Source organism: Rutidosis leptorrhynchoides, chromosome 4 (genome assembly GCF_046630445.1).
Source record: "Rutidosis leptorrhynchoides isolate AG116_Rl617_1_P2 chromosome 4, CSIRO_AGI_Rlap_v1, whole genome shotgun sequence".
NCBI classification, from domain to species: domain Eukaryota; kingdom Viridiplantae; phylum Streptophyta; class Magnoliopsida; order Asterales; family Asteraceae; genus Rutidosis; species Rutidosis leptorrhynchoides.
In genome coordinates this window covers 571,071,529-571,096,780 of record NC_092336.1, presented here as the reverse complement: position 1 = coordinate 571,096,780, position 25,252 = coordinate 571,071,529, and positions in this window count along the sequence as shown.

Genomic DNA, 25,252 nt, shown 5'->3' with positions numbered 1-25,252 from the left:
GTTAAAATGGCTTAAAATTGCGAATTTTTGAGGAAACAGCACTTGGAGCGCCGCTCCATATCCTTGCGCGCCGCTCCAAATTAAAGTACCTGAAGTGCCAGATCTTTGAAAAGCCTCGAAACGATTTTTCAGTTGAATGGAGCACCGCGCGGCCTTTTGGCGCGCCGCGCAAAAACCTGGCGCGCCGCGCCGGTTGCTGTCGGGCAGCCTTATTTGCTTTTTAAATAAAATAAAACCGAATTTTCTTAACCACACAAATTAGGAGTCGGATTTCACCCCAAAACACTTATTTCTTCTATTCTATCTCACTTTCTTCACATACAAACACATAGATCCAAGAACCCTAATTTCAAATACTTCAATTACTTGTTCTATTAACTTCAAATTTTGCAAGAATGGTTAACCCTAAGGTCTTAATTTGTTTCCTATCTTACTAATTTCATCTTATTTTATGTAATTACTCGCTTAATCTTTGATTTATATGATGAATTAGTGTGGAGTTTGTTCAATTGGGGTTTTGTGTTCTAATTAGTGATGGGTTTTGTTAGATTATGATTGTATTCTTTGAATTCATAATTAATTTTGTGTTTTTAGAAGTTACAATTGAAATTAGGGTTTGTATGTTTGTGAATGCGAATTTGTAGGCGATAAAGGTGTTTCATGCTTGAAATTGCTCTAGTTTTTGAATTGTTTATGTGTTTTTGAACTAGTGTGGGGTTGTGTTCATATGGGCGGGTCATATTGGTTTGAATGACTTGATGCAAAATTGGTTTAGTTATGTATGATGCCATGCTAGTAAGGATTAAACATGTGTTTTTGAGTTGTGATGAGTATGTTGGTGGTAGTAATTTACATTTGTAAACATTGGTAAACATGATGAACTTTTCTATATTTGTGGAAATTAAAAGTGTTATGAGTAGTCATGTTTGTTAATATTTTGGTAATGGTGTTAAGTGAGAGTCGTTAATATGATGAATTGGTTTACATGATACTATGATATGAGATAGATTTGTGGTCTTGGCATTGTTTTACAAGTGTTATTTGTTAACTTGGTGATTGTTTTCAAAAGTGGATTGACATGAGACATAGTTTGGTTGTAAATGGTACTTGGTGCTTATTATTATGACTAACACTAACTTTTGAGTTTGGTGTTTTGTTTTCTTTACTTGTTTCATGAATGTAGAGATCAAGAGGAAATCAGGAACAACCAAGGCAACCACCGAATAATCCTGAATTATTGTTATCTCACATCTCTAATGATGAGGATTTGGAAGAAAGGTTCACAACAAATAGCGCTCGACCAATTGAGTAAACTTTTTATTTGGATTGGTCGCATCTTTCATCATTGGGTAATAATATTGTTCGGGAGTTGCGTCGTTACTTGTGGGTAGTTTATGCGGGTAATGAGTTGAGACCATATGAAAGGTTATTTGAGATTAATGAAGATATTTATGAGCAGATAACTATAGAGTTCTTCTCAACTGTAAGTTGTCGCCCTCGAGTCTCTCCGACAGAGGCAGATTTCTTGACGTTTAGGGTTGGCGGGTTAGAGCGTCGCATGTCTAAAATTGAGTTGGCTCGGGTGTTGGATCTCTATCCCGAGTTGGCTGATAATGATTTGAAGTGGCATTTGATGAATTGCAGAGTGTTTGGGCAGGAAGTTTTCAGTGAGAGTGATTATTGGCCAACTGTGGCAAATGCTAGTGCTGGTCCATTTAGTTCAAGTCGGAGTGTTCAGTCGATGCTTAGACTTCCTGAGGATCGAATAATTTTTAAGATGATTGCTACTATGTTCATGGCTAGGAGAAACGCAAATAAAATTCAGCTAAGGGATCTTTGGATCCTACAATAAATTAAACTGAGGGAGCTAATTGATGTCCTGTGTATGTTAGGGGTATGGTTGCAGGAAATTGGAACAGACACACGCACGGAACGCCCATTGTTAGGTGGGAATTTTGTTACTAGGTTGGCTCGGGCATTTTCGGTCCCGACTAGTAGGTGTGATGTAGTGGGAGTTGAGGCGATGCCCACAAATATTCTATTTTTCTCGAAAGTTGAGTTTATTCGACGAGGGCTAACATGTTGGGTTTTGTGGTCTGATGAACAGAAACAACAACAGCCAGGTGAAGGTGCAGGTCGTGGACGTGGACGTGGGGCTAGTCGATCCACGTATGAGGCATGTAGCTCGAGTGCTGCGAACGTACAGGGTACTTGGTCAATGGGTGAAGAGAGTTGGAATTCGTTGGTTAACAGTGTAGACGGTCTTCATATAGAGTATAGGGACAGCAGGTCAGCGTATGATGCTCAGGTGGAGCATAATCAGCGGAGTAGCGTAGGCATAACGAGGATTTGATGACTTGGCACCAAAACAATTATGGGTCGATTAACACAACCTTGGGACAGTTTGGAACAGAGTTGGGTCATTTGGGAGAGCGTGTTCACATGGTTGAGTACGATGTTAGGGGAATTAGGGCCCACAATCAGTGGGAGGTCCATCAGCGACAAATTCAGCATCAGATGCGTCAGAACCCGGAGGCGTATATTCCGACGTGAACTACCATTCCCGATTATACGTCAGTTACTCCTCCGAGACCGGATCCTTCATATGACCTGTACCAAGCTTGTCAGGATACGTATGGTGTGAATTGGGACCCTACTAGAGATTTTTGGCCGAGAAGTGATTGATTGTTGCGCATGTTATGTTGTATTTGTTTGAAACTATTTCTTTTTCATTTGGTCTGTACTTGAATAATTTTATTTTCTATTTATATACTCTGCAACTTATTTGAGGGACAAGGCGTTTTGGCATCGGATGGTGCCACCTTGTCCCGTTTATGTAGTTCGTATGTTTTTAATTTCTTAGGTTTGTTGGTGAAACGATTTTTCAAGTCTGGCATTAAGTTCAACAAAACTGCATGATTGATGATATTGGTGTGATGATCGGGAATGGACGATGTTCTTATGCTGGCAGTCAGTTCAGCGCCATCTGTCACTGGCATTCCGCGATCAGTGGTTAACTCGATAAGTTTTTATATTTTCTTTCTCACATAACCCTTTCAATTTTTATCTAATTTTGATCTCAAGTGATGGGGACATTACTTGATCTCAAGTGTGGGTTGGGGATGTAAAATCTCTCGGGTTGGTTGTTAATGAATCATCATCATATTAGTTTTGATTTAAAAAAAAAAGACTTGACGTTTCACGGGTTTTGGTCGTAAAAATAAAAAATTGAAAAATTAGGGGAAAAATAAAAAAAACAGAAAAGTTAGTTCAAAAATAAAAAAAGTAGAAAAACAATTGAAAATTCGACCAAAACCCTTATTTTGAAAATTGGCTTGGTATTTTATGGTATAATTCGAGTTTTCAAAGAAGCCAAATTTATTCCACATGTTCATTATTTTGAACATGAAATCCTACGAGTTCCGGGAACTCAATAGTAGGTCACCTGTACCAAAACGGGTGTAAACCGTGAGAGAGCGGTGATTGCATAGCGTGATTGTGACCGAATCACGTGCCTGATCACAAACTTTTGGTTACTTGGTATAGCAGACTTCCGAAACTATATCATTTTATTTTTACATCATCTAATGGTGTGATACTGTGGGAAGAGGAGCCTAGAGCTTCACCAGTGTTGTCCTTTTTAGGAACAATAGCTACGTGCTTGTGTTTGCTTAGACAACACAACTCATAGTCAAAAGCTATGGCACCCAAAGGTTTTTGGGATTTAAACCGAGTGTCAATTGAAATAGATTGGCATTCTCGAGTGACTCAGATCCACTCATTAAGGAAGTAAAGTCTTCCGATCATTTTACTTGGTACGTATACCTCTTAAGCTGTACCATTTCATTACCCATCATTTCACGATGAGGTACTGTTAGAGGAGAAAGTCTTGAACTTTCAAAACATGTTCATTATTTTGAATGTGAAATCCTACATGAACATTAAAATTCATACGTAGGTCATCTGCACCAAGGCAGGTGTCAACCGTATGAACGGTGATAGTAGCGTGTGGTCGAACCCGGACCATGCGCTAGATCGAAAACTTAAACAGGGCGATCCTCATTGTTTCTCCTAACAAGGACAATGTTGCACCCGACCACCTTATTTAACCACACAGGATGTATCTTTTCCATCCTTAAGGGAGTCAAGTTTCCCGAACGACACACTTGCTGATTTGTTTTAGAAGATGTAGTCCAGACCAGTTGTAGGGTGACGAAAAATCTTGAAAAGTCATTGCTAAAATCGACTGGAAATCTACCAGGCCTCAACGTCAAACAGGGAAACTGGTAGTCAAATCTTGTCTCAATGAGGGAGATTTGCTAGCCAAATGGGAAGCGCACCATGATACACAAAATGTCAGTGATTGATCAGATTCCCAGTGGATAACCTCCGGAAAGGTAAGATATCAGCTTTTAAGCCTGATGAACCTCAATATTTATGGTTGATTTAACGGATTAGATGATCACCTCATGATTATCGATGATATCTGAACGTAATGTGTATCCTCCTAAGCACATTATTTTCTTATCGACATCTCGCGATTTAGGTACTGTGGGAGGCTTGGCTTGACCAATTGTGGGGTAGCCCGTGCGTTCTTTTGGCACATTTGTTCGATTGCTATACTTTTTGGTGCTCGGTTTCCACTTGATTCCCGTTTTCTTTGAAGACTTATTTATGATTCGAGATTCTCTACTTCATCAGTATGGTACGTTATTCGAGATTATCTTTGGTTACTATATCCATTACATATTGATTTCGGTTTGGGAAGTTATTTCAGGTTTGGGAAGTTATTTCAGGGGAATGCAAGTGGGAAACATGGTTGTTATTTACTCCAAATCGTGCCCACGCTAGTTGTTGTTGGTTTGGTTTCTTGTTCGTTTGGTTCTACATACACGTTTGAAGAGTTATTATATGGTAGAAGATTATTATCGAGTTTAATTGCTTGAGGACAAGCAAAACTCTAGTGTGGGGTTGTTTGATATCGCATATTTCATACGCGTTTTCCTTAGCGATATCGGGTACATTTTGGTCCTTTTGGATACGATTTGGTGTTATTTTGATAAGTGTTTTGAAAGTTCAAGTTCTAAGACCAAGGAGATGAATTTTGAAGATATTTGATGGTTTTTAGTGATTTTATATGAAAGCAAGTGAAAGGGATTGGTTTGATTCGAGTTTGGTTCGAAAACAGGTGATATTAGTGAGTTTTCAGCTCAGATTCAGCAAAAAAGGTTCTGGAGCGCCGCTCCAAAAGGTGGCGCGCCGCTCCATTAGGCTAGAAAATAAGTTCGAAAGTTTTCAGAGGACAGAATTCAGTTGCACAGCAAATGGCGTGCCGCGCAGTGTTTTGGAACGCCGCGCGGGTGTCTGGTTCAGATTTGTTTCCTATTTAAACCCCGAAAAATACCCTAATTAATCACTTTCGCATCCAGACGATTTCCAGCAGCTTTTTGACGAACCAAGGTGATTTTTGGGGTATCTCAAGGTCATTCTAACACATCAATCATTCCAGAAACAAGTCTGAATCCGTCTATTATTCAAGAACACAATTTTCATTAGGTTTAATTCTTATCATCATTATGAATACTCATAATTGTTTATTTGTGATTTTTGTTCTAGCCATGATTGGCTAAGCTTTTAATGTTTGTCTAGATTGAATATTCGTATGTGTTTGGATGATACTTTAACGTTTTATTGATTAATGCATGATAATTATGAGTTTTGATTAAGAACCATTCTTGTGGATGTTGATTATTGTAACTAGGTTGATTAGTGGTCTTGTTTGAACAAAGGGAACCCTTTTTCAATTTAGTACACTAGTTTTCAATTGATTTGTCTTAACCAATTGGGTGCTTACTGGACCAAGGGGGTAAACCGGGTAACAAGGATTAAACAAAACAGGGGTGAATTATGTGGAGTGAACGCGTAACCAATTGAATCTTAATCTTGTAGTTAGTTAATTACTAAGTCACAAACGAAAGAGGTCTTTAGTGAAAGGGAACCCTAAGCTAATAAATCCAAGTTTGACGTGTTTGCTAAAAGAGAACTCTGGGTAAACCGACTTTATAGTTGCATGTATTGATAAATTGAACTGGTGCTTAATAACAAATCATCCGACACTACGAATAGGAGATCTAGGCGAACATTCTTTTATCCATTGAATTCAAATATCTTTACTTTTCGTCGAGTCAGCATTTATTTTTATAAACTTAAAAACACAAAAATATCGTATTTTACTTTTAATTAATCTTTGATTTGGCTAATCGTTAAATAGCCACAAAACAAACTATCTCATACTTTCTATTTTCATAGATTAACTTAGTTTATTTTATTAGTTACAATCTTAATTCTCAAGTTTAAACTGTCCTTGGAACGATTTCGGAATTATCAATTTTATACTATTACACGATCGGGTACACTGCCCGTTAGTGTGTAGTAATCTTTTAACCGGCATTTTCCATTATAAATTATAGACATGATTTTACACATCAAGTACTATGAAATATGAAATAAAAGTATTATGCTTATTTAAACTTCCGTAATCATGATGTTCGACGTGTTGATTTTAATTTATTATCATGAGTTAATTGTCCTTTGTCCTGGTTTATTCGATATGTCCATACGGTTTTTGTCCATAACGGTCCACCGGTCATAAATATAAAGTGCGAGTGTCCTCGTCAAATTAATCTTATACCCGAAGTCAAATTTTCCAACTAATTGGGGATTCGAACTGTAACAAGGTTTTAATACTTAGTTTAATGAATACACCAGGTTATCGACTACGTGCAATCCAAGGTTTTAATACTTTGTTAACAATTACACCAATTATCGTTGCATGTAATCCACTCTTGTTTTAATGAGATATGAATATTAATTTATCCAATTGATCAGTTTGAATAATCAATTACCCAACCCGAATAATTAATTAAATGATTGTAAAGGATGTCGTATAAACGTCACTAAATAGGACATTCGTAATCATTTTAATAATTATTAGATTAACTAATTTGAAGATAGGTTCGACAGATTCCAATGAGTTGTCGCTCAATTAGACAATACCCCCCATCTATTAATAGTGATAGTCCAATGTCCACAAGTGTCGGTCTTTTGTCCAAACCCGAATTATGGTACAAAATTCAATAACCCCATCTTAATATTTAGCCCAGCATCACGATTAGTTCGATTTAAATAAGCATAATAATAACTTAGCTACGAGACATTAATTTAAAAAGGTTGAACATAACTTACAATGATTAATAATAGCGTAGCATTACACGGACAGAATTTCGACTTACACCCTTACAACATTCGCTAACATACCCTTATTATTATTAAATTAAAATTATAAATTATATATATATATATATATATATATATATATATATATATATATATATATATATATATATATATATATATATATATATATATATATATCGTAGAGATTGAGAGATAGATTAGAAAAAGGTGTGTTTTTCGTGCAGAATTCGATGGCTTTTATAGGCCCACATTTTACTGTGCAGCTCCGCGAGTGCGGAGCTTTTGTTCTTCCAAACTCCGCGAGTGCGGAGGTTCGCATTCCAGCTCACACAAATTGGATCCTAGGCTGCCGACGTTTATTTTTATAATATATAAATATAATATATATATATATATATATATATATATATATATATATATATATATATATATATATATATATAATTTACATAATTAATTATATATTATATTATATATATGTGCATAGTTGACTTGTAATTTTAGGTCCATTGCGTCGTGCATTGAAAGTTGGTTCATGTCTCGGTTCCAGATTTTCGAACGCCTTTTCGTACGATTTAATATCTTGTACTTTACATTTCACGGCTTGTACTCTTGTCATTTTTAGGTGTTTCTCATCAATAATTTGAACCTCTTTGATTGTACTTTGTACTTTTTGGCATTTTGGTCATTTGCGTCTTCAATTCGTCGAATCTGTCTTTTGTCTTCACCTTTTATTATTTAAGCGAATATCACTTGTAAATAGAACAATTGCAACCAAAAGCTTGTCTTTCTTGAGGGATAATGCTATGAAATATATGTTCGTTTTTAGCATTATCAAATATTCCCACACTTGAGCGTTGCTAATCCTCAAGCAATATAGAACTTTGAATAAAAACATACTTGAATCACTTCTTTATTCTTCACACTTTGTACATCAGTGATTTCAATACGGCGGTATGAACAATGATAGTAACGATGTGGTTTACAGTCACATGACTATGAAAATTTAGATTCTTAAGGAAATTGGGTCTTTATGAAAAAATTTGATCTTTTGAAAATTTAATCTAGCTTTTACCCTAGATAAGTTTTCCGGAATAACCCTTCACCGGTGTTTGCAAAATGTTTATGTGGGTTGTGTGGGTTTCAGATTTGAAAATTTTATCTCAAAACTTATGGTTTTGTGTTACCCACTTGCTAACCTTGTATTGAGAAAGCAACACATCCAGTTTACTTGCTCCGTATATTACCTTTCGGTAAACTACCGTCCGGTTGTAAAGGAAAGCGTTGAACAAGTAACTGTTAAGGCAATGTCCTGTGACATGCTTTTGATTATAGTCTATATTGTGTTGGATGCAATTACTATCCTTTGTAGGAGTAATAGTAAAGATCACCCTATAATTTTTCGGTCTGGCACAAGGTCCTGTCTTCGACCATGCTATGCAACCACCATTCTTACGGTTGACACCCGATTTGGTTCAGGTGACCTAATGAATTCCGGTGAATTCTTAGGATTTTACGTTCAATGGTAATGAGCGCATTGAAAATGGGTTTTTAGAAAACAAATCGGTTTGTAATTTTGATCAAAATATTTTCTCGTTCAAGCTCGAGTTTAGATATCATCGAATTTCATGAGTTTGTAATTCTCAATCTTTAAGGTCAATCTCTAGGATTGAATAATATCAGGCTTAAATGCTGATTTTTAATCTTTAAGAAGATTATCCTTTCTGGGGGCCTGATTCATTAGTCTTATCAAGCTAATTTGCACGGCGCCCTCCCCATTTTACGAGACAGATCCTCTCATGGTTAGGATAAGTCTGACCACATGGCGACCCTGTTTGATGCTGAGGTTCGTGGATTTCCAGCTGATTTTCGAGATGACTTTTCTAGATTTTTCATCAACCTACAGCTGGTCTGGACGACAACTTCCTGACCTAAATCAAGAAGCGTGTGTCTTTTTCCTCGGAAGACTTTACTTCCCTTTAAATCAAGTGGTACATTTCTTTCAAATATATTATAAGCAATCGGGTAAAACTGATAAAATCATTCAAAACAAAGTATCTTCAATTATTTGTACAAAAATATGTGATATGTAATTTGAATAACTTGGTAAATTTTTCCCACACTTGGCTTTTATTTTATTTTCTTTGTTTTTTTATTGTCCTCTATTCCATTTTAAATGAATTCTAACATTTTAAGTTGTTTCTCAATTTATGTCCTTTACGAGGTAACAATAATTTCGGTGTTAACACCTAGTTTTATCGCTCATAAATATGTATAAACATGATTTTGAGTTATTTTTAATTGAAAATTTTGAAAAATTTTACTAGAATTGGGTAGTCAGTATATAAGACTAGGGCTGTTCTTTATTATCAGAGAGCACTAGATTCTAATACAACTACTGCGTTACTAGTATTTTTAATGGTAACCAAGTGTATAAGTCAAAAAAATTTTAAAAATCCGAAAGAATTTAACCCCTTCCCACACTTAAGATCTTGCAATACCCTCATTTGCAAGAAATCAGTAACAATTTAAATTATTGAGGGTGATTAGCGTAAAAAGATGATTAAAATTTTACCAAAGTTTCCAAACATATTGTTGTATGCTTTGAATGATAAATGGTGCACTTCATTTGTTCATTCCGTCTGTTGTTACATCACATTTGTTTTTCGTTTTGTCGTCAAAATTATTGCTTTTGCTGAACTTAATGCCAGTTTTTGAAAGTTCGTTGTTTTTACCCTGTTTATAAGATAAACTACAAACAAATATATACATACTTTTTTTTTAATAAAACCTTTTACTTAAAAAACAAATAATTAATTAATTTTAAAAATTTATTTTCCTTGGTATTTAGGACGAGGTCGTTTCGGTACGTTTACCTAATCCGTCCCTCGACAAAATTTTAAAATTTGTCATTTTAAAGCGATTGTTTTAAAAGCAAAGATTTTTGGGTTTTTTAAATATTTTTGGCATACTTTAAATCAATAAGATTAAAAATAATGATAATAAAATTTCTCGTCCCGCCCTCGGGTAAAGCAATTTCGGTTCAACGACCTAGTCTTCAACTCACGACGAATTTTAGAAATCATTTTTTAAACTTAATGAAATAAAGTAAATTTTATTTTTAAATTCACACAAAACTTAAATAAAGAAAACATATAAATTTTAAATAAAACCTACAAAAAAAAAAAAAAATTTCAGAATAGGGGAAGAAAACTAGTTCTTTAATGTCTGCTAGCGGAAAAGACCAATCGGATTCCATTCTCAGAACTACACGGAACAGAACAACTAACTCTAGACAATATTTTCTTTTTAGAACATTTGAATCTCCCTACACTTAGGTAGCTGTGGTGTCGAAATTGTGATTAACTTCATCGTCAATTTCTCTTGAACCATAATCAACTTGCATATCTGTGACTTTTGCTTTAAGTCATTGGTTGGATTCTTGTGTAATATCCACAAATTCAACTAGTTTTGCCTTTTCTTTGGGCGATAGATTGGATACTAACCGGTTACATAACTTAAAGTTCCCCTTGGTTCTAGCATCGCGAATGCGTTTAATAAGTTTCTTCATTGAACTGTTAATAACGAGATCATTTAATTTCGCATCAACAACGGGGTTCTTTGTTATCAAGTCATCATTAGGTGTTACTTCATCTTCCCCACACTTAGGCGTTTTATTATTGTTAAGCACTACCGTTGACGTTGGTAAAACAATGTGCTTCTCATCGATCATTTTTACTGGTTCAACGGTTTTGATTGGTGGAGATTTAGATTTTCGACTCACAAAGGTGATCGATTTTTCACCATCAATAAGTGTCATTCTACCCTTTCTTACATCAATAAACGCCTCGGTGGACACTAAGAATGGTCGACCTAAAATTAAAGGAATGTTTGAGTCCTCTTCTATGTCAATAACAACAAATTCGACTAGAAACGTTAAATTACCCACTTGAACGGGTAGGTTGTCAGCAATTTCAACTGGGTGCCTAATGGTTTGATCAAAGAGTCGAACACTCATTTTCGTTGGACTTAACTCACCTACTCCTAATCTCTTATATAATGAAAGAGGCATAACACTCACACTCGCACCTAAATCTGCTAGTGCATCATACATGACACAGTCACTAAGTAGACAAGGAATAATAAATTCACCCGGATCACCCAACCTTGGTGGAGGTTTTGGTGGATCTGTCCTTACTGGGTTTACTTTTACGATTTTTGCTTCTTGCACTTTCTTATTCTTCTTCTTCTTTCCAGAGGTATCATAAACTTTATTACCTATTACTTGCTCATACTCAACTCCTTTTCTTGGAAACGGGATGGGTGGTCTGTATGGTGCTACCACTGGCTTTACATACTCGGGTGGTGGTGGTGGCGTAACTTCTTCATTGTTACTCACATCTAATGTAGTGACCCGAACTTTTCCATGTTTATATATATATTAAATGAAATTGTTATTTACATGATTAAGTGTTTCCAACATGTTAAGCAATCAAACTTGTTAAGACTTGATTAATTGAAATAGGTTTCATATAGACAATTGACCACCCAAGTTGACCGGTGATTCACGAACGTTAAAACTTGTAAAAACTATACGATGACATATATATGGTTATATATATAGTTAACATGATTTTATTATAAGTATGTATCTCATTAGGTATTTTAACAATGAGTTATATACATAAAAATGAGACTATTAATTTAAGAAACTCGAAAACGATATATATAACGATTATCGTTATAACAACGTCTTACTAGGTACATATGAATCATAATAAAATATTGATACACTTGGTTAATTATGTTAAATGATAAGTAAATATATTATTAAGTGTATTAACAATGAAATACATATGTAAAAATAAGACTACTAACTTAATGATTTCGAAACGAGACATATATGTAACGATTATCGTTGTAACGACATTTAACTGTATATATATCATACTAAGATATATTATATATCATAATATCATGATAATATAACAATTTAACATCTTATTTGTTATAATAAACAATGGGTTAACAACATTCAACAAGATCGTTAACCTAAAGGTTTCAAAACAACATTTACATGTAACGACTAACGATGACTTAACGACTCATTTAAAATGTATATACATGTAGTGTTTTAATATGTATCCATACACTTTTGAAAGGATTCAAGACACTTATTAAAATACTTCTACTTAACAAAAATGCTTACAATTACATCCTCGTTCAGTTTCATCAACAATTCTACTCGTATGCACCCGTATTCGTACTCGTACAATACACACCTTTTAAATGTATGTACTATTGGTATATACACTCCAATGATCAGCTCTTAGAAGCCCATGTGAGTCACCTAACACATGTGGGAACCATCATTTGGCAACTAGCATGAAATATCTCATAAAATTACAAAAATATGAGTAATCATTCATGACTTATTTACATGAAAACAAAATTACATATCCTTTATATCTAATCCATACACCAAAGACCAAAAACACCTACAAACACTTTTATTCTTCAATTTTCTTCATCTAATTGATCTCTCTCAAGTTCTATCTTCAAGTTCTAAGTGTTCTTCATAAATTCCAAAAGTTCTAGTTTCATAAAATCAAGAATACTTTCAAGATTGCAAGTTTACTTCCAAGTTTTCTAAATCCATTCCAAGTAATCATCCAAGATCAAGAAACCTTTGTTACTTACAGTAGGTTATCTTTCTAATACAAGTTAATAATCATATTCAAACTTTAATTCAATTTCTGTAACTATAACAATCTTATTTCGAGTGAAAATCTTACTTGAAATCGTTTTCGTGTCATGATTCTGCTTCAAGAACTTTCAAGCCATCCAAGGATCCTTTGAAGCTTGATCTATTTTTCTCATTTCCAGTAGGTTTATCCAAGGAACTTGAGGTAGTAATGATGTTCATAACATCATTCGATTCATACATATAAAGCTATCTTATTCGAAAGTTTAAACTTGTAATCACTAGAACATAGTTTAGTTAATTCTAAACTTGTTCGCAAATAAAAGTTAATCCTTCTAACTTGACTTTTAAAATCAGCTAAACACATGTTCTATATCAATATGATATGCTAACTTAATGATTTAAAACCTGGAAACACGAAAAACACCGTAAAACCGGATTTACGCCGTCGTAGTAACACCGCGGGCTGTTTTGGGTTAGTTAATTAAAAACTATGATAAACTTTGATTTAAAAGTTTTTATTCTGGGAAAATGATTTTTATTATGAACATGAAACTATATCCAAAAATTATGGTTAAACTCAAAGTGGAAGTATGTTTTTTAAAATGGTCATCTAGACGTCGTTCTTTCGACTGAAATGACTACCTTTACAAAAACGACTTGTAACATATTTTTCCGACTATAAACCTATACTTTTTCTGTTTAGATTCATAAAATAGAGTTCAATATGAAACCATAGCAATTTGATTCACTCAAAACGGATTTAAAATGAAGAAGTTATGGATAAAACAAGATTGGATAATTTTTCTCATTTTAGCTACGTGAAAATTGGTAACAAATCTATTCCAACCATAACTTAATCAACTTATATTGTATATTATGTAATCTTGAGATACCATAGACACGTATACAATGTTTTGACCTATCATGTCGACACATCTATATATATTTCGGAACAACCATAGACACTCTATATGTGAATGTTGGAGTTAGCTATACAGGGTTGAGGTTGATTCCAAAATATATATAGTTTGAGTTGTGTACGTATACACTGGGTCGTGGATTGATTCAAGATAATATTTATCGATTTATTTCTGTACATCTAACTGTGGACAACTAGTTGTAGGTTACTAACGAGGACAGCTGACTTAATAAACTTAAAACATCAAAATATATTAAAAGTGTTGTAAATATATTTTGAACATACTTTGATATATATGTATATATTTTTATAGGTTCGTGAATCAACCAGTGGCCAAGTCTTACTTCCCGACGAAGTAAAAATCTGTGAAAGTGAGTTATAGTCCCACTTTTAAAATCTAATATTTTTGGGATGAGAATACATGCAGGTTTTATAAATGATTTACAAAATAGACACAAGTACATGAAACTACATTCTATGGTTGAATTATCGAAATCGAATATGCCCCTTTTTATTAAGTCTGGTAATCTAAGAATTAGGGAACATACACCCTAATTGACGCGAATCCTAAAGATAGATCTATTGGGCCTAACAAACCCCATCCAAAGTACCGGATGCTTTAGTACTTCGAAATTTATATCATATCCGAAGGGTGTCCCGGAATGATGGGGATATTCTTATATATGTATCTTGTTAATGTAGGTTACCAGGTGTTCACCATATGAATGATTTTTATCTCTATGTATGGGATGTGTATTGAAATATGAAATATTGTGGTCTATTGTTATGATTTGATATATATAGGTTAAACCTATAACTCACCAATATTTTTGTTGACGTTTAAAGCATGTTTATTCTCAGGTGAATACTAAGAGCTTCCTTTGTTGCATACTAAAATAAGGACAAGATTTGGAGTCCATGTTTGTATGATATTGTGTAAAAACTGCATTCAAGAAACTGATTTCGATGTAACATATTTGTATTGTAAACCATTATGTAATGGTCGTGTGTAAACAGGATATTTTAGATTATCATTATTTGATAATCTACGTAAAGCTTTTTAAACCTTTATTTATGAAATAAAGGTTATGGTTTGATTTAAAAATGAATGCAGTCTTTCAAAAACGTCTCATATAGAGGTCAAAACCTCGCAACGAAATAAATTAATATGGAACGTTTTTAATCAATAAGAACGGGACATTTCAGTTGGTATCCGAGCGTTGTTCTTAGAGAACCAGAAAATTTTCATTAGTGTGTCTTATCGAGTTTGTTAGGATGCATTAGTGAGTCTGGACTTCGACCGTGTTTTCTTTAAAAATGATTGCTTAACATTTTTGTTGGAAACTATATAATATTAACATGTATATATTATGTGATATATTAATCTCTTAACATGTTTGATATTGTGTGATAGATGTCTACCTCTAGCACAAATCCCATTGACTCACCTAATAATAACGAAGATTCGAATATATATTGGACTGATTCACAAGTTCCCGAAGAAGAACCGGAAGAAGAATCAGAACCGGAAGAAGAATCAGAACCGGAAGAGGAGGAACCGGAGGAGGAAATAGAACCGGTGGGGGAAATAATAAAACGGTTAAGTAAAAGAAAATCCTCAACCAACCGACTAAGGTTAATTATGGTCAATGGTGTTTTCGCCAAGGAAGCAAAATATTGGGAGGATTACCAATTCTCCGATGAATCGGATTCCGATGAGAATTCCGATGATGTTATAGAAATTACCCCAACTGAATTTAAAAAGGCAAAAGAAAATAATAAGGGAAAGGGCATAAAAATAGAGAAATCTAATTCCAACCCCGATGAACTTTATATGTATCGTCAACCCCCGAAGCCCTTAAGTTGTAACAATGACCCGGGAACCTCTAAAACACCAGGTTTTTCTAAACCGTTGTGGAAAACGACAGCTCGTATTAGGGGAACATCATATATCCCTAGAAACTTGGCAAAACGAACCAAAACCGAAGAAGAAGAAACGAGCGAGTCGGAATAAGATAGTTGTATTCGTGTGGTGTAATATATGTAATATAGTGTGCTTATGCTTTATGATATATGTAAAAATTGCTTGTATTAATAAGTATTTTTTTTATGAATCTAACTCTTGTCTATTTTACAGTATAAAAACACAAAATGGATAGACAACCCAATATTTTAAGAGACCTACCCGGAGACATGATTGATGAAATCTTGTCTAGAGTCGGTCAGAATTCTTCGGCACAACTATTTACGGCAAAATCAGTTTGTAAGACATTCGAAGAACGTTCCAAGAATGTCTTGGTTTATAAGAGACTTTCGTTTGAAAGATGGGGGATATCACATTGGGAAACCCATAAGTTACGATGTGTTTACTTTGACGCATATATTGCGGGGAACCCAAATGCTATTTTACGCAACAGGTTAAGAAATTATTTTGACTCAATGTATCCGAATATAGGACTTCATGATTTAGAAAAAGCGGCTAACATGCAACATAAAGAAGCATGCTATGCTTACGGGTTAGTAATGTTCGCTTCTCACCAAAGTGAGAAAAAGAACATCGGGCTACAACTATTAAACAAAATGTTCCCACAAGTGACGGAGTCGGTAATTGGGGTAAGAAATGAGGTTTTTAGGTTATTACGAGACTGTTGGTCATTACGTAACCCTCGTCCCTTTGACGATGTTACAACACGCTGTCTTATCAACGGCCATAACGGTTATGTTCCACAAGACCAAGGATGGGAAGTAGTCCTAGTAAAACCAGAATGCATGACTTGTTTCTGGACGTATGAATTACGTGTCTTTAATGCCTTTGCTGAACGACTTGTGTACTAGCTAGAATTATCTTCACAACTATCTTGTATCAAAGTTATTGTGTGCTATATTTCATGCTTTATGTAAAATAAGCGGTATTGTAAGTTTGTAAAATATTGTATAAAAGTTTGAACGCGAAATATTATTATAATCAGTTTTTCATATAGAATTGTAGTAGTTGAATTGTATATTAGCTACTAAGTATGAACTTAACGGGTAGGTACTACCCGAATTTAAACTTATAAAACGCTAATATGAAGAAAAAGCTTTTATAAATGAGTTCATATTATGCTATGAAATACTATTAACTACTCTTAATATTCTGTATGATTAACTTGTTCCATTTGACTATTTTGAAGGAAATGGCACCGACTACTCGACACACCGTGAATATGAATGAAAAGGAATTCCGTATTTTTCTAGCTTCAAACATAGCCGCAGTACAGGCTGCGCTACATACCAACAATAACCTTGGATCTAGCAGTACAGGAAATCGTGTAGGATGCACCTACAAAGAATTCACTGCCTGCAAACCTTTGGAATTTGATGGAACCGAAGGATCGATCGGATTGAAACGGTGGACCGAGAAGGTCGAATCGGTGTTTGCTATAAGTAAGTGTACTGAAGAGGACAAAGTGAAGTACGCTACGCATACCTTCACAGGTTCTGCGTTAACATGGTGGAATACCTATCTAGAGCAAGTGGGATAAGATGATGCGTACGCACTACCGTGGTCAGCATTCAAGCACTTGATGAACGAGAAGTACCGTCCCAGAACCGAGGTCAATAAGCTCAAGACAGAACTTAGAGGGTTACGAACCCAAGGATTTGATATTACCACGTACGAAAGACGATTCACAGAATTGTGCCTATTGTGTCCGGGAGCGTTCGAAGATGAGGAAGAGAAGATCGACGCGTTTGTGAAAGGATTACCGGAAAGAATCCAAGAAGATATAAGTTCACACGAGCCCGCCTCCATACAACAGGCATGTAGAATGGCTCACAAACTAGTGAACCAGATTGAGGAAAGAATTAAAGAACAGACGGCTGAAGAGGCCAATGTGAAGCAAGTCAAAAGAAAGTGGGAGGAAAACGGTGATAAGAATCACCAATACAACAACAACAGCAATTACAACAATAATCGCAACAATTATCCCAACAATCGCAACATCAATCAAAACTACAACAAACGGCCCAACAACAACAACAACAACAACAACAGCAACTCCAACAATCATCCCAACAACAATAATAACCGCAACAACAACAACAATCAGAAGCAGCTATGCCAAAGGTGTGAAAAGTATCACTCGGGGTTCTGCACCAAATTTTGCAACAAGTGTAAAATAAATGGTCATAGCGCGGCGAAGTGTGAGGTCTACGGACCAGGGGTTAATAGAACGAAAGGAACAAATGGTGTCGGAACGAGTAATGGCGGAGCAAGTAGTGTCGGAGCAAGTTATGCCAATGTAGTTTGTTATAAATGTGGAAAACCGGGCCACATTATTAGAAATTGCCCGAACCAGGAGAACACGAATGGACAAGGCCACGGAAGAGTTTTCAATATTAATGCGACAGAGGCACAGGAAGACCCGGAGCTTGTTACGGGTATGTTTCTTATTGACAATAAATCTGCTTACGTTTTATTTGATTCGGGTGTGGATAGAAGCTATATGAGTAGAGATTTTTGTGCTAAATTAAGTTGTCCATTGACGCCGTTGGATAGTAAATTTTTACTCAAATTAGCAAACGGTAAATTAATTTCAGCAGATAATATATGCCGGAATCGAGAAATTAAACTGGGTAGGGAAATATTTAAGATTGATTTGATACCAGTAGAGTTAGGGAGTTTTGATGTAATAGTTGGCATGGACTGGCTGAAGAAGGTGAAAGCGGAGATCGTATATTATAAAAATGCAATTCGCATTGTACGAGAAGAAGGAGAACCCTTAATGGTGTACGGAGAAAAGGGCAACATGAAGCTACATCTTATTAGTAATTTGAAGGCACAAAAACTAATAAGAAAAGGTTGCTATGCTGTTCTAGCACACGTCGAGAAAGTACAAACTGAAGAAAAGAGCATCAATGATGTTCCCGTCGCAAAAGAATTTCCCGATGTATTTCCGAAAGAATTACCGGGACTACCTCCACATCGATCTGTTGAATTTTAAATAGATCTTGTACCAGGAGCTGCACCAATAGCTCGTGCTCCTTATAGACTCGCACCCAGCGAGATGAAAGAACTGCAAAGCCAACTGCAAGAACTATTAGAACGTGGTTTCATTCGACCAAGCACATCACCATGGGGAGCTCCTGTTTTGTTTGTCAAGAAGAAGGATGGTACATTTAGGTTGTGTATTGACTACAGAGAGTTGAACAAACTTACCATCAAAAACCGTTATCCACTGCCGAGAATTGATGACTTATTTGATCAACTACAAGGCTCGTCAGTTTATTCGAAGATCGATTTACGTTCTGGATATCATCAAATGCGAGTAAAGGAGGATGATATTCCAAAAACTGCTTTTAGGACGCGTTATGGTCATTACGAGTTTATGGTTATGCCGTTTGGATTGACTAACGCACCAGCTGTGTTCATGGACCTTATGAACCGAGTGTGTGGGCCATATCTTGACAAGTTTGTCATTGTTTTCATCGATGACATACTTATTTACTCAAAGAATGATCAAGAGCACGAAGAACATTTGAGAAAAGTGCTAGAAGTATTGAGGAAAGAAAAACTGTACGCTAAGTTTTCAAAGTGTGCATTTTGGTTGGAAGAAGTTCAATTCCTCGGTCACATAGTGAACAAAGAAGGTATCCAGGTGGACCCGGCAAAGATCAAAACCGTTGAAAAGTGGGAAACCCCAAAAACTCCGAAGCATATACGTCAATTTTTAGGATTGGCTGGTTACTACAGAAGATTCATCCAAGATTTCTCCAAAATAGCAAAACCCTTGACTGCATTAACGCATAAAGGGAAGAAATTTGAATGGAAGGATGAACAAGAGAAGGCGTTTTAATTATTGAAGAAAAAGCTAACTACGGCACCTATATTGTCATTGCCTGAAGGGAATGATGATTTTGTGATTTATTGTGACGCATCAAAGCAAGGTCTCGGTTGTGTATTAATGCAATGGACGAAGGTGATTGCTTATGCGTCTAGACAATTGAAGATTCACGAGCAAAATTATACGACGCATGATTTGGAATTAGGCGCGGTTGTTTTTGCATTAAAGACTTGGAGGCACTACTTATATGGGGTCAAAAGTATTATATATACCGACCACAAAAGTCTTCAACACATATTTAATCAGAAACAACTGAATATGAGGCAGCGTAGGTGGATTGAATTGTTGAATGATTACGACTTTGAGATTCGTTACCACCCGGGGAAGGCAAATGTGGTAGCCGACGCCTTGAGCAGAAAGGACAGAGAACCCATTCGAGTAAAATCTATGAATATAATGATTCACACTAACCTTACTACTCAAATAAAGGAGGCGCAACAAGGAGTTTTAAAAGAGGGAAATTTAAAGGATGAAATACCTAAAGGATCGGAGAAGCATCTTAATATTCGGGAAGATGGAACCCGGTATAGGGCTGAAAGAATTTGGGTACCAAAATTTGGAGATATGAGAGAAATGGTACTTAGAGAAGCTCATAAAACGAGATACTCAATACATCCTGGAACGGGAAAGATGTACAAGGATCTTAAGAAACATTTTAGGTGGCCAGGTATGAAAGCCGATATTGTGAAATATGTAGGAGAATGTTTGACGTGTTCTAAGGTCAAAGCTGAACATCAGAAACCATCAGGTCTACTACAACAACCTGAAATCCCGGAATGGAAATGGGAAAACATTACCATGGATTTCATTACTAAATTGTCAAGGACTGCAAGTGGTTATGATACTATTTGGGTAATAGTTGATCGTCTCACCAAGTCAGCACACTTCCTGCCAATAAGAGAAGATGACAAGATGGAGAAGTTAGCACGACTATATTTGAAGGAAGTCGTCTCCAGACATGGAATACCAATCTCTATTATCTCTGATAGGGATGGCAGATTTATTTCAAGATTCTGGCAGACATTACAGCAAGCATTGGGAACTCGTATAGACATGAGTACTACCTATCATCCACAAACTGATGGGCAGAGCGAAAGGATGATACAAACGCTTGAAGACATGTTACGAGCTTGTGTTATTGATTTCGGAAACAGTTGGGATCGACATCTACCGTTAGCAGAATTTTCCTACAACAACAGCTATCATTCAAGCATTGAGATGGCGCCGTTTGAAGCACTTTATGGTAGAAAGTGTAGGTCTCTGATTTGTTGGAATGAAGTGGGGGATAGACAGATTACGGGTCCGGAGATAATACAAGAAACTACCGAGAAAATCATCCAAATTCAACAAAGATTGAAAACCGCCCAGAGTCGACAAAAGAGCTACGCGGACAGTAAAAGAAAAGATATAGAGTTTGAAATTGGAGAAATGGTCATGCTTAAGGTTTCACCTTCGAAAGGCGTTGTTCGATTTGGTAAACGGGGGAAACTAAATCCAAGGTACATTGGACCATTCAAGATTATAGATCGTGTCGGACCAGTAGCTACCAACTGGAGCTACCTCAATAACTCGCGGCTGTACATAACACTTTCCACGTCTCAAATTTGAAGAAATGTTTTGCTAAAGAAGATCTCACTATTCCGTTGGACAAAATCCAAATCAATGAAAAACTTCAATTCATTGAAGAACCCGTCGAAATAATGGATCGTGAGGTTAAGAGACTTAAACAAAACAAGATACCGATTGTTAAGGTTCGATGGAATGCTCGTAGAGGACCCGAGTTCACCTGTGAGCGTGAAGATCAGATGAAGAAGAAATACCCGCATTTATTTCCAGAAGATACGTCAACACCTCCAACTGCTTAAAATTTCGGGACGAAATTTATTTAACGGGTAGGTACTGTAGTGACCCAAACTTTTCCATATTTATATATATATTAAATGAAATTGTTATTTACATGATTAAGTGTTTCCAACATGTTAAGCAATCAAACTTGTTAAGACTTGATTAATTGAAATAGGTTTCATATAGACATTTGACCACCCAAGTTGACCGGTGATTCACGAACGTTAAAACTTGTAAAAACTATACGATGACATATATATGGTTATATATATAGTTAACATGATTTTATTATAATTATGTATCTCATTAGGTATTTTAACAATGAGTTATATACATAAAAATGAGACTATTAATTTAAGAAACTCGAAAACGATATATATAACGATTATCGTTATAACAACGTCTCACTAGGTACATATGAATCATATTAAGATATTGATACACTTGGTTAATTATGTTAAATGATAAGTAAATATATTATTAAGTGTATTAACAATGAAATACATATGTAAAAATAAGAATACTAACTTAATGATTTCGAAACAAGACATATATGTAACGATTATCGTTGTAACGACATTTAACTGTATATATATCATACTAAGATATATTATATATCATAATATCATGATAATATAACAATTTAACATCTCATTTGTTATAATAAACAATGGGTTAACAACATTCAACAAGATCGTTAACCTAAAGGTTTCAAAACAACATTTACATGTAACGACTAACGATGACTTAATGACTCAGTTAAAATGTATATACATGTAGTGTTTTAATATGTATTCATACACTTTTGAAAGACTTCAAGACACTTATCAAAATACTTCTACTTAACAAAAATGCTTACAATTACATCCTCGCTCAGTTTCATCAACAATTCAACTCGTATGCACCCGTATTCGTACTCGTACAATACACAGCTTTTAAATGTATGTACTATTGGTATATACACTCCAATGATCCACTCTTAGCAGCCCATGTGAGTCACCTAACACATGTGGGAACCATCATTTGGCAACTAGCATGAAATATCTCATAAAATTACAAAAATATGAGTAATCATTCATGACTTATTTACATGAAAACAAAATTACATATCCTTTATATCTAATCCATACACCAACGACCAAAAACACCTATAAACACTTTCATTCTTCAATTTTCTTCATCTAATTGATCTTTCTCAAGTTCTATCTTCAAGTTCTAAGCGCTCTACATAAATTCCAAAAGTTCTAGTTTCATAAAATCACGAATACTTCCAAGATTGCAAGTTTACTTCCAAGTTTTCTAAATCCATTCCAAGTAATCATCCAAGATCAAGAAACCTTTGTTACTTACAGTAGGTTATCTTTCTAATACAAGGTAATAATCATATTCAAACTTTAATTCAATTTCTATAACTATAACAATCTTATTTCGAGTGGAAATCTTACTTGAAATTGTTTTCGTGTCATGATTCTGCTTCAAGAACTTTCAAGCCATCCAAGGATCCTTTGAAGCTAGATCTATTTTTCTCATTTCCAGTAGGTTTATCCAAGGAACTTGAGGTAGTAATGATGTTCATAACATTATTCGATTCATACATATAAAGCTATCTTATTCGAAGGTTTAAACTTGTAATCACTAGAACATAGTTTAGTTAATTCTAAACTTGTTCGCAAATAAAAGTTAATCGTTCTAACTTGACTTTTAAAATCAACTAAACACATGTTCTATATCTATATGATATGCTAACTTAATAATTTAAAACCTGGAAACACGAAAAACACCGTACAACCGGATTTACGCCGTCGTAGTAACACCGCGGGCTGTTTTGGGTTAGTTAATTAAAAACTATGATAAACTTTGATTTAAAAGTTGTTATTCTGGGAAAATGATTTTTATTATGAACATGAAACTATATCTAAAAATTATGGTTAAACTCAAAGTGGAAGTATGTTTTCTAAAATGGTCATCTAGACGTCGTTCTTTCGACTGAAATGACTACCTTTACAAAAACGACTTGTAACTTATTTTTCTGACTATAAACCTATAATTTTTCTGTTTAGATTCATAAAATAGAGTTCAATATGAAACCATAGCAATTTGATTCACTCAAAACGGATTTAAAATGAAGAAGTTATGGGTAAAACAAGATTGGATAATTTTTCTCATTTTAGCTACGTGAAAATTGGTAACAAATCTATTCCAACCATAACTTAATCAACTTGTATCGTATATTATGTAATCTTGAGATACCATAGACACGTATACAATGTTTCGACCTATCATGTCGACACATCTATATATATTTCGGAACAACCATAGACACTCTATATGTGAATGTTGGAGTTAGCTATACAAGGTTGAGGTTGATTCCAAAATATATATAGTTTGAGTTGTGATCAATACTGAGATACGTATACACTGGGTCGTGGATTGATTCAAGATAATATTTATCGATTTATTTCTGTACATCTAACTGTGGACAACTAGTTGTAGGTTACTAACGAGGACAGCGGACTTAATAAACATAAAATATCAAAATATATTAAAAGTGTTGTAAATATATTTTGAACATACTTTGATATATATGTATATATTGTTATAGGTTCGTGAATCAACCAGTGGTCAAGTCTTACTTCCCGACGAAGTAAAAATCTGTGAAAGTGAGTTATAGTCCCACTTTTAAAATCTAATATTTTTGGGATGAAAATACATGCAGGTTTTATAAATGATTTACAAAATAGACACAAGTACATGAAACTACATTCTATGGTTGAATTATCAAAATCGAATATGCCCCTTTTTATTAAGTCTGGTAATCTAAGAATTAGGGAACAGACACCCTAATTGACGCGAATCCTAAAGATAGATCTATAGGGTCTAAAAAACCCCATCCAAAGTACCGAATGCTTTAGTACTTCGAAATTTATATCATATCCGAAGGGTGTCCCGGAATGATGGGGATATTCTTATATATGCATCTTGTTAATGTCGGTTACCAGGTGTTCACCATATGAATGATTTTTATCTCTATGTATGGGATGTGTATTGAAATATGAAATCTTGTGGTCTATTGTTACGATTTGATATATATAGGTTAAACCTATAACTCACCAACATTTTTGTTGACGTTTAAAGCATGTTTATTCTCAGGTGAATACTAAGAGCTTCCGCTGTTGCATACTAAAATAAGGACAAGATTTGGAGTCCATGTTTGTATGATATTGTGTAAAAACTGCATTCAAGAAACTGATTTCGATGTAACATATTTGTATTGTAAACTATTATGTAATGGTCGTGTGTAAACAGGATATTTTAGATTATCATTATTTGATAATCTACGTAAAGCTTTTTAAACCTTTATTTATGAAATAAAGGTTATGGTTTATTTTAAAAATGAATGCAGTCTTTGAAAAACGTCTCATATAGAGGTCAAAACCTCGCAACGAAATCAATTAATATGGAACATTTTTAATCAATAAGAACGGGACATTTCATCTAAAACCTTCCCATCTTCTGACGATGGTTTTTCAGAATTTGTTGACACTATATTAACATTCTCATTCCGAGGATTTACTTTAGTATTACTCGGTAGCTTTCCTTGTTCCCTCTCACTCATCAAGCTAGCAAGAGTACCTATGT